Below are 15,685 nucleotides of genomic sequence, written 5' to 3'. Positions count from 1 at the left end.
GAAGGAGAGATTGATGCCAGAATATGCCAACATCATATCAACCTAGAGCCTGATGCCAAGCTTGTGAGGAAAAGGAAAAGACATATGAATTCAAATTACTTTGCCCTAGTGAAAGCTGAACTATTGAAGCTTCTTGAAGCTAAGTTTATCTATCCATTGGCCAATAGTGAATGGGTTTCACCCATCGTGGTAGTACCCAAGAAGAATGAAAAGCTGCAAATATATGTGCGCTTTTGAAAGTTGAATTCCAAGATGAAGAAGGATCATTGTTCTATTCCTTTCACAAACCCCACTATTGGACACAGTGTTAGGCCATGAGCTTTATTATCTCTTGGATGGATTCAATGGATACAATCAAGTCCAGATCGCAAAAGAAGATCAATCCAAAATGACCTTCACAACAGAATAATGGGGAACCTATGCTTACAGAGTGATGCCATTCGGGCTTTGAAACACTCTTGCTACCTTCCAATGAGTGATGATGGCCACATTTCAAAACCATCTGTATGAATTCATTGAGGTGTACCTCGATGACTTTTGTGTCTATAGCCTAATTCATGAGCATTAGGGACACCTAGAGTAGTGCTTTGATAGATGTTGAGAGTATGGAATATCTCTCAACCCCGACAAATGCAGCTTTGGAGTCTCATCAGGAGATCTTCTAGGCCACATTGTCTCTGCACAAGGGATAGCAACAGACCCTGCCAAGATTGAGAAGATCATGGCCTTAACAGCACCAACCAACCTCAAACAATTGAGGGGATTCCTTGGTCATGTGAGATACTATAGAAGATTCATTGCACACTTTGCGACAAAGGCAACCACCTTGTATAAGCTCTTGAGAAAAGATACAAAATTCATGTGGATCACTAATTGTGAGACGAGGCGTTCAATACTCTGAAGCAGTGTCTATACAATGATGATGGAGCTTGAGTGCCTAGCAATGGTGTTTGCCTTGGAGAAATTCTGACACTACCTACTATTGATGCATTTCAAATTCTATGTGGACCATGAGGCCCTATCCTTCTTTATGAACAAAGTCGATGTGAAGGGAAGAATGATGAGATGGCTTCTTCTATTTCAAGAGTTCAACTTTGAGGTAGTCACTAAACATGGTTGTGCCCATATCCTAGAGGCTGATCATCTGTCATGAATCCCTTAGAGCGACGAAGAAGAGCAAGATGATCCAGACCTCCCTGATGCTTCCATGTTTCTAATTGAAACTGTAATCCCATGGTAGTAGACATAGCTAACCTCTTGGCAACCCAACAATATCCCCATGGTATCTCTAGCCATGAGAAGAAGAAGATTCTGTTGGAATTAGTCTCCCTACACCCTGTTAAGTGGTGCTTTGTACAAGAAAGGAAAAGATGAAGTCCTACAAAGATGTATTGTAGGATAAGAGATAGGAATCGTGTTGAAAGCATGCCACGATGAGCCCTGTGGCAATGGACACTTTGCAAGAGAAGCGATAGCTAGAAAGGCCTTGCTTGCAAGATATTGGTGGCCCACCCTCCATAAGGATGCCTATAACTACTACAAACATTGTGATGCTTTTCAACAAATGGGAAAGCCTATCAAATCTAGCGCCATGCCACTACAACCCATCCTTCCCCTAAAGCCATTCGAGAAGTGGGGAATTGAGTCCATGGACCCTATTGATCTGCCAACCCTAAGCAAGTAAAATAGATACATGTTGGTCTATACGGACTACATGACAAAGTGATGTGAAGCCAAAGCTCTCAAGCGGGATGATGGCAACAACGTGGCCCTATGCTTGTACAAGAATATCATCACCCATTTTGGTAGCTCCCTAGAGCTCGTAGGTAATAGAGGTATACACTTTCTCAATAAGATTATGGAAGAATTGACAAAGCTATACAAGATCCGCCATCACAAGTCCACCATTACTATCCCAAAGCCAATGGCCAAGTTGAAGTTACCAATTGCATCCTCTACTCAATCCTAACAAGGACAATTGTTGCACATCGTCGTGATTGGAATGATTAACTTACAGAGACCCTCTAGGTGTACAGAACCTCCCATAAGGCTGATATAGGATAGACCTGAAAGGTGAGAAGGATCGAAGCTTGCACGTGAGCTATGGCGGGAGAGCAAAAGCAAGAAAAGAGAGAGACAAGAAATGGGAACTCCAACACTCACAATGTGTGACCGGGCTTCCTTTATTCAAACTGTCACTAAAAGAATAAAGAATAAAGTGACGTGACGGGCGCCCGCCACCTGCAGTGTGCAGTGGCGGGTACTGTCAGTGTAGTAATACACGGGGCGGCACGGCGGAGGCGCCTTTACCCCCAACAACCTCCCACTTAAAGGCGAATCTGCCCTAGTGAGAGAGAAAAGAAAAGGAAAAGACAGTACAAATGTACATAGGTACAAGGGATGAGGAAAGGCGACATCTCATCCAACGCCCATCAACCTCCTGAGGAAGGCAAAGCGCTCAGTAGTGAGGCTCTTCGTGAGCAGATCTGCAGGATTCTCGTCAGTGGAGATCTTGACAAGGTCAACAGACCTGTCCTCCATGACACCACGTATGAAGTGATACCTCACCTCAATGTGTTTCGTCTTCGCATGGAAGACCGGATTCTTAGCCAACTGAATGGCACTCATAGAATCCGAATGTAGTGTAGGTATAGCATCAATCCCAAGGTCAGCAAACAACTAGACGGCCTAGCCATATGGCCTCCTTGCAAGCCTCAGTGGCTGCAACATACTCGGCCTCAGTGGTAGACAAAGCCGTATACTTCTGAACCCTGGACATCCAAGAGACAGCCCCTCCAGCATAGGTGAATACATAGCCAAAAGTGGACTTCCTACTATCTGCATGTCCTGCATAATCGGAGTCAGTGTACCCCACGACCCCTATATCCTGGCTGCCATAGCAAATACACATATCTGCTGTGCCCTTCACGTACCTCATGATACCCTTCACGGCATCCCAATGTCTGCTACCAGGTGTAGCCATATAGCGTGCCACAACACCAACTGCATGCGCAATATCTGGACGAGTGGCTATCATGGCATACATCAAACTGCCCACGGCTGAAGCATAAGGGATCTTGGCCATCTCGGCCCTCTGCTCATCTGTCTACGTACAATCGGCCTGTGATACCTTCACATAAGAAGGTAATGGACAGCCAATAGGCTTTATGTCCTGCATGCGGAAGCGCTCAAGGACTTTATGAATGTACTCCCACTGTGAGAGATACAAAAGCCCCTGATGCCTATCGCACTTAATGCGCATCCCAAGTATATGTGAGGCCTGTCCCAAATCCTTCATCTCAAAGCTCTTCTTCACCTGAGATTTAAGAGCATCTAGCTCATCATGAGCTTTCCCTGCTATCAGCATATCATCAACATAGAGTACCAAGATAAGCAAACTGCCATCACGGGCTTTCTTCGTGTAAAGACACGGATCCATAGCACTCCTGCTATAGCCTATGACTGCATAAAGGCATCAAACTTATGATACCATTCCCTAGGTGCCTGCTTCAAGCCATACAAGCTCTTCTTCAACTTGCACACTAGGTGCTCCCTGCCAGGTTCTGCAAAGCCCTTAGGCTGATCCATATAGATCTCATCATGCAAGTCCCCATGCAGAAAAGCCGTCTTGACATCCATCTGATATAGATCTAAGTCAAGCTGTGCAACCAAAGCCAAGACTAAGCGCAGGGTGGTCATCTTAACCACAGGAGGGAAGACCTCATCAAAGTCCACACCAGGTTCCTGCTTAAAACCCTTTGCTACCAATCTAGCCTTGTATGCTGGCTTGGGGTGTCCAGGGGTACTTTTCATCTTGTACACCCACTTGCATGGCAAAGCCTTCTTGCCCTTAGGCAAGGCAACCAAATCCCAAGTCTCATTCTTATGCAGGGAGTCCAGACTGCATAGCCCTCTCCCAGGAGTGACTGTCACCCCTGCGCATAGCCTCATCATAAGTGAAAGGCTCTCCTGCATCTGTAACCAAAACATAATGCATAGAGGGCTGAAATCTGTCAGGTGGACATTTGTCTCTAGCAGACACCATCTCACCGCAGGCTCTGCTGCCTGTCCAACTGCCTGTCCAACACCCTGTCCAACACCCTGGCCAACTGCCTGTCCAACACCTTGGCCCTGTGGAGGAACTGCTGCAGGCTGTACTACTGGCTGTGTTGGAGCTCTAGGCTCCTCCTGAAAGATCACTCTGCAGATCTCAACCACCTTCTCAGGCTGCTTGTGCATCTTGTCTTCATGGAAGACGACATCATGGCTGCGTACTATTTTCCGCGCATGCGGATCCCATAGGCGATAGTCCATCTCTCCTGACTCACCATAGCCAAGGAATATGCATTTAATGCTCTTTGGATCCAATTTGCTCCTCTTGTCCTTGGGCACATGGCACAATGCCTCACATCCAAAGACACGGAGATGCGCATAAGAGGGTGGCTTACCAGCCCAAACTTCCTCTGCAACCTGGAAATCCAATCCACTGGAAGGCGATCGGTTTATGACATGCACTGCCATACTAACTGCCTCAGCCCAAAAACTCTAGGGTAGGCCTTCATAGCTAAGCATAGAGCGCACACGCTCCTGAATAGTCCTGTTCATGCGCTCAGCCAAACCATTCTGGGGTGGGGTGTAAGGGGCGGTCAACTGACGCTTAATACCCCTGTCATCACAAAACTGCTCAAAAGCATGCGAGACATATTCTCCCCCATTGTCAGTCCTAAGGCATTTCAGCCTATACCCTGTCTAGTTCTCAACAAGAGCAAGCCAACGCTGAAAGACTGCCAAGACATTGGACTTTTGCTTTATGGGATAAGCCCACACTTTCCTAGAAAAATCATCAATGAAGGTAACAAAGTACTTCACGCCACCCATAGACATGCAAGGCATAGGCCCACAAACATCGGAATGCACCAATGCCAAGGGCTCACTCATGCGTGGCCTACCCGATTTCTTATGTGTAGACCTATTCTGCTTACCATAAAGACAATGATCACACAAGTCAAAACGTGCATAGTCCAAAGACGGAAGATACTGCAAACCAAATAACATTTTCATTCCCTTCAAAGACATATGCCCCAAACGGGCATGCCAAAGTGATACATGTGGGATAGAGCTTACTGCCAAAACATGGTCTACAGAAGACCCAGATACAACAAGAGGATAGAGGCTGCCAGCCTTGGCGCCTCTAGCAAGCACAAGTCTGCCTTTGGTAATTTTCCAGGCAGAATCCCCAAAACAGACATGAAACCCTGCATCATCCAGCTGTCCTGCAGACATAAGACTGCGCATAAGCGCAGGTACATGACGTACATCCCTAAGCAAAAATGAACTGCCAGTGGAAAACTGCAACTGAATATCACCCATGCCCACAATGTCAAGAGACCTGTCGTCTCCAAGTCTGACTGAACCAGATATAATGCGGTAAGAGTGGAACCACTCACGGTAAGGCGTCACATGGAAGGATGCTCCTGAATCCAATAACCAGCACTGTGCATACATACTAGATGTCTCAGTCAAGTGTGAAGCATCAGAAGAACTAGCTGCAAGTATAAACTCATCACCACCATCGGACTCCTCAGTCTGCGTGACATTAATTTCCTCAATCTTGACGCTGGACTTCGTAGGTACTATGTTGCGATCAAAGGACTTTTCCTGCACTTTATCTTTCCCCTTATCCTTGCACTTCTCATTGCGCAACTCATGACACTGTGGTCTAATATGGCCCTTTTTCCCACAATGATGACAAGTGACATTTGCATTGCGCCCACGCGACTTACTACACGACTTGCCACGAGATTTAGACCGACCCTTCTGCGAGTCACGGCCACGGTTATTACCACGATCATTCCTGTCATTCCTGCCTCTAACTATCAAAGCATGACTACCATGAGAGGCATCCAAGTTTTTGCGATTCACCTCTTCCTGAAGAAGAGCACTCTCAACATCTGCCAATTTTAGAGTAGCACTAGAGGCACAAAGAGCAGTGCGGAATACATCCCATGACTCATTCAGAGTCCCAAGCAAGAAAAGAGGAGTTACTTCCTCTCCAAAGGTGATATCCTGTGAAGTCAGGTTCTTCAGTATAGCATGGAACTGGCTCAAGTGAGCAGACATAGTCACATTATCCTTCATGCGCAGATCCATAAGCTGCTTCAACCAGTACATCTGACTCGCCGGACTTTTCTTATCATAAAGATTCTTGATCTTATTCCATAGATCCCATGCACTCTGTGGTTCCTCAAATACATTATAATGTACCTGTTCAGTGAGAGACAATACAATCGTGGACTTGCATAGCTCATCAAGTTCAAGCCAGTCGTCATTGTCCATAGTTTCAGGCTGCTCCCCACTCAACCGAAGTGGCTTAATCTGAGATTTCTGCACCAAGACCTGCCAAATTTGACTCTTCCAGTAAGAGTAGTTGGTACCATCCAACTTTGTAATGTTAAAGATGGCACTATCATGCGAAGATGACGCCATTATGCAGGCTGGAAATGCCCAAACAGTCCAAAACTGCTTGCTGTTTTACTGCAGAAATTGCCCAAAAATGACCAAAACGGGGTCCAAAGGGCGAGCAAAGTGTGCCAAAAGTTGCTGCCCACTTAGTACTAGGTGCGGTACACCAAATCAGGATATTTCAGCATGAAAAGTACACCTCAGTCCACCAATAACTGCTTGCTGTAATAAATTGCAGGTATGCAGTCTACAGAGCAAACTGTCCCAAAATAGGATCCAATGTCAGAGACATCATGCCAAAGCTCAAAGCATACATCCGGTATCGATAGGTAAGTGCCAAAGCCTATAAAGTACCTTCAGCCCACTATTATTCCAGCATGTATTTATTGTTCTAAATAGTAGATTTCAGCCCCGTATTCAAGCCAAAATCGCTCCAAGTCGTCCCCAAATGCATACATCCCCAATACATCCGGGTAGGAAGTAGATCGCATACGGGCATCAAATAGCTCCAATGGAATGAGGCATAAGAAACAAATGTCAGTTTCAGGGGTGCTACCCTATTTCCAGCACTGTTATGCAGTGAATGACAATTTCAAAAACTGAGAATGATCAGCTCCCAACCTCAATGTGAAGCCAAAGCATTAAAATGACATCCAAAAATGGCTCAAATGCCCTCCAAATAGGCCAATGATGAGTGCTCCATGAGCAACAAAGCATTCAATTGTAAAAGGTGGAGGTCAAAGTTTGAAAATGGGTGCCATATTCAGCGTGTTGAGGCCTGGAGTGCTGCTGCCAATCACGTGGAGTTAGATGGTTGGGGGGGCTCAATGATGGCCCAAGGTAGGCACATACCAAGCCATGAAGGCCCAATGCAAAGGGGAGGGAAGATATGAGCTATGGAGCTCAAGAAGAGTGGCTGCCCTTTGTTCGTGCCCTATTTCAAACTGAGAATACACTCAAATGCCTGCAAATGCTGAAGCAATATCTCAAGGGCAAGGCCCTGATGAAGCTCAAGAAGGCCGGGATGGAGCTCGGGAAGCCGGGGAGAGTCGGGAGCTCGAGAGGTCGGCTATGGTTGCCGGGATGGAGACCCAATGCGTGAAGCGAGTCGATGCGAAGGTTGGGAAGCACCGAGTCGAGCTTAAGCAAGAGAATGCCAAGCTCTAATACCAGTTGAAAGGGGAGAATGATCGAAGCTTGCACGCGAGCTATGGCGGGAGAGCAAGAGCAAGAAAAGAGAGAGACAAGAAATGGAAACTCCAACAGTCACAATGTGTGACCGGGCCTTCCTTTATTCAAACTGTCACTAAAAGAATAAAGAATAAAGTGACATGACGGGCGCCCGCCACCTGCAGTGTGCAGTGGCGGGTACTGTTAGTGTAGTAATACACGGGGCGGCATGGCGGAGGCGCCTTTACCCCCAACAAGATCCCTTTGCAATTGGTGTATGGTATAGAAGCCATCTTCCCTATTGAACTGGAGCTACCCTCTTTGTGTGTGGCTATCAAAGAATGCTTGGTAGATGATGAGTCCTTGAAATGCTCTCTCTTGCATCTATAATGTCTAGATGAGACTTGAAAGAGGATGGCCCTATAATGCATGGAAGCCATGCAAGCTCGTAGAAAGGCCTATCATGATAGCTTCATCAAGCATAAGGAGTTTAAAGAAGGTGACTTAGTCCTTGCTTATGATTCCAGATTTGACAAGTTCCCAGGAAAGCTTCAACAATAGAGTTGGTCAATATGATGAATTAAAGATTTATCCAAATGAAGCATGATGATGGCCTGAGCTCTTTCATCATCTTCTATATCAAGGGGATTGGATGGGTCAATAACTTTGGTTCCTTTTATGAAGGGCTAGCAGCCTCGTTCCATCATTTCATATTTTACTAGGACTTGCGAGGGATGGAAATCTTTTCCATTGAACCTGTGAATTTGAGGCCTTACATATGCATAGGCCATGACAATTATAGGAAGGTCTTATCTATTGCCTTAGGCAATGGCAATGTCTAGTCCTTTATAGGTAGCCAAGTACGAACCAAATAACAAAGTTGATAGCCCTACAAATGATAGCCAACTTTAAAGCTGTAAAGATGAAAAAGGTTGGAAAACATACATATGTAATATCTCAAGATAAGATTTTGGTGGTCCTATTCTTTGAACAACCCTTGATTTAAATTTTATTGTTTTCCTAAGTTTTAATGAGGTGAACTTTGACTGGACTTCAGGCTCCTCTTGATAATGTGGCCTATTAGAGGAGCTATTGGTGGAACGCGGCTTATCAATCAACTCTATGCTATGGAATGAATAAGATGAGAATACAATAACACTCATTTCTTTGATTTACTAGCAAGAAATAGTAAGAAGCATCAATTGAATGCATCAGTAGTGCTAAGAAGTACTCTTACCAACTCCCATTCTTGTACTCATAATGTAGGTTGATTTTTACAAGCTTAATATTGCCCATGGAATGAGAAGAAACTCTATATTTATGCTCCACATGGTAGTAACAAATCTTTACAAGGGTTTTTTAGTGAATTAAAATCACTATTGATAATGCCAGATTGAAAAAAATGAGAATGAGTGAGCTTGAAGCTTCCTGGCTATGGCTGCTAGGAAACCCATAGTTAGGGTTTGACATAGATCTCTTCCTATGGACCGAGATTTGAGGAGCCTTTTTGTGGGAGGATAGCCCACTAGGGGGGCTATCAAAGACCTAAGGTAGCCACCATTGATTTTCCCTCAGCTAAGCATGAAATTGTACAAATCTACATGCTACCCCAAATTGCTTGCGTTTTTTGACAATGGCGTCCTACTGCGTAGCCAATGTTGGGGTTTGTGGTGCTAGGAAGGAGTGCCTGATGCTAAGGAAGGTTTCTCTTGAAGAAATGGGAGGCCGATATACCCTCTTTTTCTACACACAAGCTCCTCTAATGGAGATAGGTACTGGTTGGCTATGGAGGTTGAAAGACCAAGATGAGAAAATGAAACTTTTCTTGTGCACTGAGGTTGTTAGGGAACCTAAAGGGATCAGAGGATGGCTCTGATACCATGTGGAAAATCATAGTTGGAAGCATGAGAGAGTGTGCACAAGAGGGAGAGAGAGAGCTCAAGTACAAGAAACTATAGTTCACTACTTTCTCTATATTGTCTCTATCTCTATCTCTTATTGTGTGCATTATCCTTTTATCTTCAAGTTCTTGGTTTTAATTATAGTGCATACATTGCGATGGTGATCAATTGCCATCTAAATGCTCTTGATAGAGTTGGGTGGCCTACATTAATTGTGGGCAGTTTGGTCACGAGGCACCTACTTGTCAAGCCCTTAGGTAGCTTTCGTGTGTTTCACCCTATACAAATCATGGGCTCCCATTTCCTTGAGCACCACAACAGATGGCTCTTCCTACTCCCCTAGATCAAAGATCTATAGATCCTCAAGCTGACATTAACCCATCTAGCATCCCATGGCCTCTAGGCCCAATAATACCTCACCCACCTATAGTGATGCCCCAGTCCATTTTGTTAAAGAGTTGGCCAAGGAGGATGAATATACCAACATGTATGTCTCATATGGTGAAGAAGGAAATGCGGTGCTTATGGACTATAAACCAATCCCGATCATGATATTAAACCAAAATCGAGGGCGTGGTATGATGCAACCTCATGAGACCCTTGCTTGTTGGACTTGTGGCATGGACTTGTAGCCATCCTAGTCACAACTCCATATGGTGCCCTAAAAAACAAGAACAACTAAAGGAGAATGAAGTTGACCAAAGGTTCCTCGAATGTGGAATTAGTCACATGTATCTTGATTTTCCAAAGCAAAAAGCTACCTCTAGCAAAGCTATAGTACCCACTATTCCGTTAACTCTCTTTGTAGTCAAAATGTTGAATGATGAGGATGTGATACCCATTCTAATTAATGCCATTATCTAGTAGGTGTAAGCTAAATAGGATGGAGTTAATATCCTTGGTCCATATTTGGCTATTGGCTCTATCATTGGAAAGAAGAATGCAAAAAAGAAAGCTAAACGTGCTACTCTCAAGGGCAAGAGTGATGGGGAGACTTCCGTTACTACAGTTTCTTTGGGTGCTAAGCAAGCTACATCTGGCCCACACAAAAAAATGGTTGCATAAACCAAAATAGGTGAATACCATGATCCAAAGCATCAAGTTAATTTTATTATCAAAGTGACAAACTCTGTAGAAGAGGTTCAAGCTAAATTTAGGGCTAAAGATGCCAAGGACAATTTACAGCCACATGGCCTCAATAGCACACTTCCCTTGCCATCAACAATTGGACCTAATACATTTGGAACATCAGCTATTGAACTTGGAGCACAATTTCCTTAGCAAAGGAAGTTGCAGTATTAGGAAGTAAACCCTAGGATTTTAGCGGCCGTAGCCTCTACAAGTGTCCCTATCCCATTGGGCATGCTCTTAAAGAACAATCCTACCATTTGAACAACTTTCAAGGTTTGGCAGTGATTCTAAGGTTTGGCCTCTAGGTGTCTTGAAGGATTGGCTGTTGAAGATTGTTGGTGTCAAGTTCTCTATCACATTTGTAATCATGAAAGGATTGACTATGACCTATTGCTATGCCAACCCTAGATGTGCAATGCATGACTTATTGAAGATTGGGGAAATGGCCTAGTCTTTTTGGGAAATCATACTAAGGCCATGCACATTGAAATGGATAGTTGGGAGACTACCTCAATAGACTTGCATGCTATTGCTAGCTTGCTACAGGGTGACACCATCTTTCCCCCACCATAGAATCCCTTGAATAAATATGTTCCATGCCTTGAGGATGAGTAAGACTTGCTTCATATTCTTGCCACCTTGGATTTTCCATTCACTAAGGAAAGATAATACAAAGAAGCCAATGAATGTCCAATTCAACACAGACTTAAAGAAGCCCCAGTAAACAAGCTTGATATGAACTTTCTTCTATGTTGGCCCATCCCAAACATCTAATCCAAAAGGCTTTTGTGCACCCACTAATAAACTTGAGCTTCATAAACTCCTCTCACTATGGAGACCAGCCTTCAATAATGCGGGTGAGGCTAATCTACTTATCTTTGAAAAGATCTTAAAATGTCCCATATGGAATTGGATTGAAATCCATCAAGTTTTTTTTTATTATCACAATAACATTTTTTATCTCCATGATGCCCCTTGATGAATTCGATACAGAGAGAATAGTGACTTTGAAGATGAACTGATTGAGTATGAAAGTGATATATATTCCGATGCATACTATGACTCTAATGGAAGAACAATTGAGCAAATCACAGTTGACCAAAAACCCTTCAAATGCCCCACATTTCTCATTGATGTTGGCCTTGTCCATGTTAAATCTAATTTAGAATTGTTGGAGTACCTAAAATCCATGGATTACGATAAGTTGGAATCTCTTACTTCTAACCATGCTTCCAACCTTAATAAGCTAGAATCCCATACTTCTAACCCCACTTTCCAACCCTGATTCATTCACTATGAACCCTTAGAAGACCTACCCTTTGATGCTCCAACCATCAACATCAACTAAGTTTGATGTTAGAGTGAATCGGATCCTGAAATACCTAAGCCTACCCCAACTTCTCGTTCCAAGATGAACTTCCCAATTCACTTGAGAAGGAAGCATCTTAAGAAAGTTCACAAGGACTCTGACTCTGATGTAGGCTCTCAACGTACGTCCCAAGATCTCGTTATATGATTTACTCAAGTCAAGAAAGGGGATTGGATTATCATTATACTTGGTGCCAAATGCTAGGGCACAAATAGTAAACCTAAACCAACCTTTTTAGCTAAGGATTTAATCAAGGAAGATGAGGAGACACTCATTTGGTTACTCAAGGGGTTTTGTGATGTGTTTGCCTAGAATTACATAGATCTCAAAGGAGTGCCACCTCAAGTACTTACTTACACTATTCTCATGTGGCCAAATGCTAAACCTATCAAGTAGAGGTCCTATCCTATGAATCCTTGCTATGCTCAGCATGTGAAGAAGGGATTGGAAAAGTTGCAAAAAAATAGGATTCATTTATGAGATTGACCATACTGACTATTTATCACCCATTCTTGTGGCACTAAAAAAAATTTGCAAAATTTGAGTATGTGTCAACTATAAGAATGTCAATATAGCAACCAAATGCGATCACTATCTCTTGCCTATACAAATTACATGATTGAGAGAGTGGCTAGGAAGGATGCTTAAAGCTTTCTTGATGGATTCTTTTGATGCAATCAAGTTCAGGTTCACCCAAATGAATGGCATAAGACTGCTTTTGCCCATTGTGGGGCATCTTTGCTTACATTGTCATGCCATTTGGGCTGAACAATGTACCCATCACCTTTCAACGATTGATGTGCACCATCTTTAAAGACATGTTGCATAAGTGGCTTGAAGTATTTGTTGATGACCTCTGTGTCCATACCAGTTGGGAAGAGCACTTAGCCAATGTCTTTGAATGACATTGGCAATATCAAATTTTCCTAAATCCTCTAAAATGTCAACTGTGAGTAAAGCATCGCATTATTCTAGGACATGTTGTGTCCAAGAATGGCATTGCCCACCACTGATACAACTAAGATCAAGGTTATTATGGAGCTTCCACCTCCCCCCAATCCAAAGGATATTCAATACTTTCTTGGGTATACTGACTATTATCATCGCTTTGTTCTAAACTATGTTGCTATTACCAGGACACTTTACAAGATTTTGGTTCCATTGTACTTTATGTACATTTGTGCTTTGTCATTTTTTCTAGTCTTCTCCTCTTCAATAGAAGCATATTTTCCTTTAAGTGGAAGGTTGTTGGGGATAAAGGCACTTGTGTCTATGCCTCCTTGTATTTACTTTACACACCATGACCACAGACCTATACGCTGCAAATGGTAGGTACCCATTAGTGTCACTTTATTCTTTATTATTTCACTAACTATTGAATAAGGAAAGGCTAGTCACACATTATGACCTATACATTGCAAATGGCAAGTACTCATTAGTGTCACTTTAGTCTTTATTCTTTCACTAACTATTGAATAAGGAAAGGCTAAATACACATTATGACTATTGGAGTTTCCGTATATGGTGTGTGTCTCTCTTCCTCTCTTGCTCCATTCTCCATAGCTCTTTATTTGCCCTTGCTTCTGCTTATATGTGTTTCCACTCAAGCAAATCTAACCTTCAAAAGTAATTCCATGTGGATATCAATGCATTAGTTGAAGGGTTAGGTGCAATGTTATGCCAAAAAGATTCCTCAAAGTTAGATCAACCTTTATTATGCAAGTTGCAAAGTTATCGATAGGGAAAAAAACTATACAATGACCAAATTGCGGTCTTGCTTGCTATTGGCAATGGTGTTTGCCATGGAAAGGTTTCAATATTATCTTCTATTGATGCATTTGAAGCTTTATGTGGATCATGAGGCTCTATCCTTCCTAACAAACAAAACTAATATGAAAGGTTGTATGATGAGGTGGCTACTCCTATTCCAGGGGTTTGATTTGATAGTGGTGACAAATCTCGGTGACTCCCATGTACTAGCTTATCATCTATCACAAATCTCTCAAGGCAAAGAGGAGGTGAAAGATGATTCTAATATCCTTAATGATATATTGGTTTTAGCAAAAACTATAATCCCATGGTACACAAACATTGTATACCTCTTGGCTACATAGAAATACTCTCCTAGCATCTCCCATCATGCAAATAAGAAGCTTCTATTGGAATTAGCCCCCTACACCTTCTAAGTGGCGCATTGTATAAGAAAGGCAAGGACTAACTACCACAAAGATGTGTCACAAGAGATGAGATTGGGATCATTCTAAAAGTTTTCCATCTAAAAATTTTCCCTGATGAACCTTGTTGGTGGACACTTCACACAAGAAGTGAAAGTCAGTATGGATATGCTCACAAGAGAATGGATTTTACATAAAGATAGTTACGACTATTGCATGCATTGTGACATTTGTGAAAGGATAGGGAAACCCACCGAAACCATTGCTTGCCACTAGATTAAACCTAAAGAAAGAAGAATCCTTACATCTTGGTATGTACTAACTAAGTGATGAAGTGGTGTGAATCCAAAGCTCTCAAGTGAGATGAAGGAAATAGCATGGACATATTCTTGTAAAATAATATTATCAGTCTCTTTGGTAGTTCCTTGGAGCTCGTAAGTGATCATGGCACCCACTTTGTAAAATAAGATCATAGAAGAGCTTACAAGATTTGATTTGCAAGATTAGCCATTGCAAGTCCATACCCTACTAGTAAAGAGCCAATGGCCAAGTTGAGGATTGCAAGTCCATACCCCACATTGCCACAATTAGGATGATCAACTTACAGAGGCCCTTTGTGCATATAGAACCTCCCACAAGGCCACAGTAGGATAGACCCCTTTTCAAGTGATGTATGTCATGGAAGCTATATTTGATGTCAAGCTAGATATTTTCTCTTTGCAATTTGCCATCAAAGAGAGTTTAGAAGATGACAAGTCCCTACAACACAGCCTTGTGCATTTGGAATGCCTGAATAAGATTTGACAGTTGGCCGCCCTATAGTGCATGGAAGCCATGTAGGCCCATTGTAAAGCCTATCGTGATAGCTTCATCGAGCATAAAGAACTTAAGGAGAGAGATCTCATTTTGATATATCGAAAAGTCCATGTTATGTTCACTAGGTTGGCACAAAATAGCTTCAATGGCAATTTTGGATGCATCAATATGATCATGGAATGTGATTCTCCAATCTGGCTCAACAAACTTGTCCTCTACCACCTCCTTGATAAAGTGATAGCGCATCCTAATGTGCTTTTTCTATGCATGAAAGACTAGATTCTTGGCTGAATGAATAGCACTCATAGAATCCAAATGCAATGTCAGAGTAACAGTAATACCGAGGTCTATCACTAGACGGCCTAATGATAGTGTCTTCTTGCAAGCCTTAATGGTTGCAACATACTTTAACTAAGTAGTAGATAAGGCCATGCATTTTTGCACCCTAGATATCCAAGAAAGAATATCTCCAACAAAAGTAAAGATATACCTAGAAGTGGACTTCTTATAAGCTATTTGCACATTGTGCATAGTCATAGTCAATGTAACCCATGAATGTAGTAGCCTAACCATCATAGCAATTTCTCATATCTACAGTGCCTCTTAGGTACCTAATGATACCCTTTACAACATCCTAATGTTGTTGGCCAGGTGTAGCCATA

The sequence above is a fragment of the Lygodium microphyllum genome, chromosome 15, assembly GCF_053477565.2.
Source record: "Lygodium microphyllum isolate KBCC chromosome 15, Lygodium_microphyllum_v1.1.10, whole genome shotgun sequence".
NCBI classification, from domain to species: domain Eukaryota; kingdom Viridiplantae; phylum Streptophyta; class Polypodiopsida; order Schizaeales; family Lygodiaceae; genus Lygodium; species Lygodium microphyllum.
The sequence above is the reverse complement of the archived record's forward strand: the minus strand, read 5'-3'. Positions refer to the sequence as shown.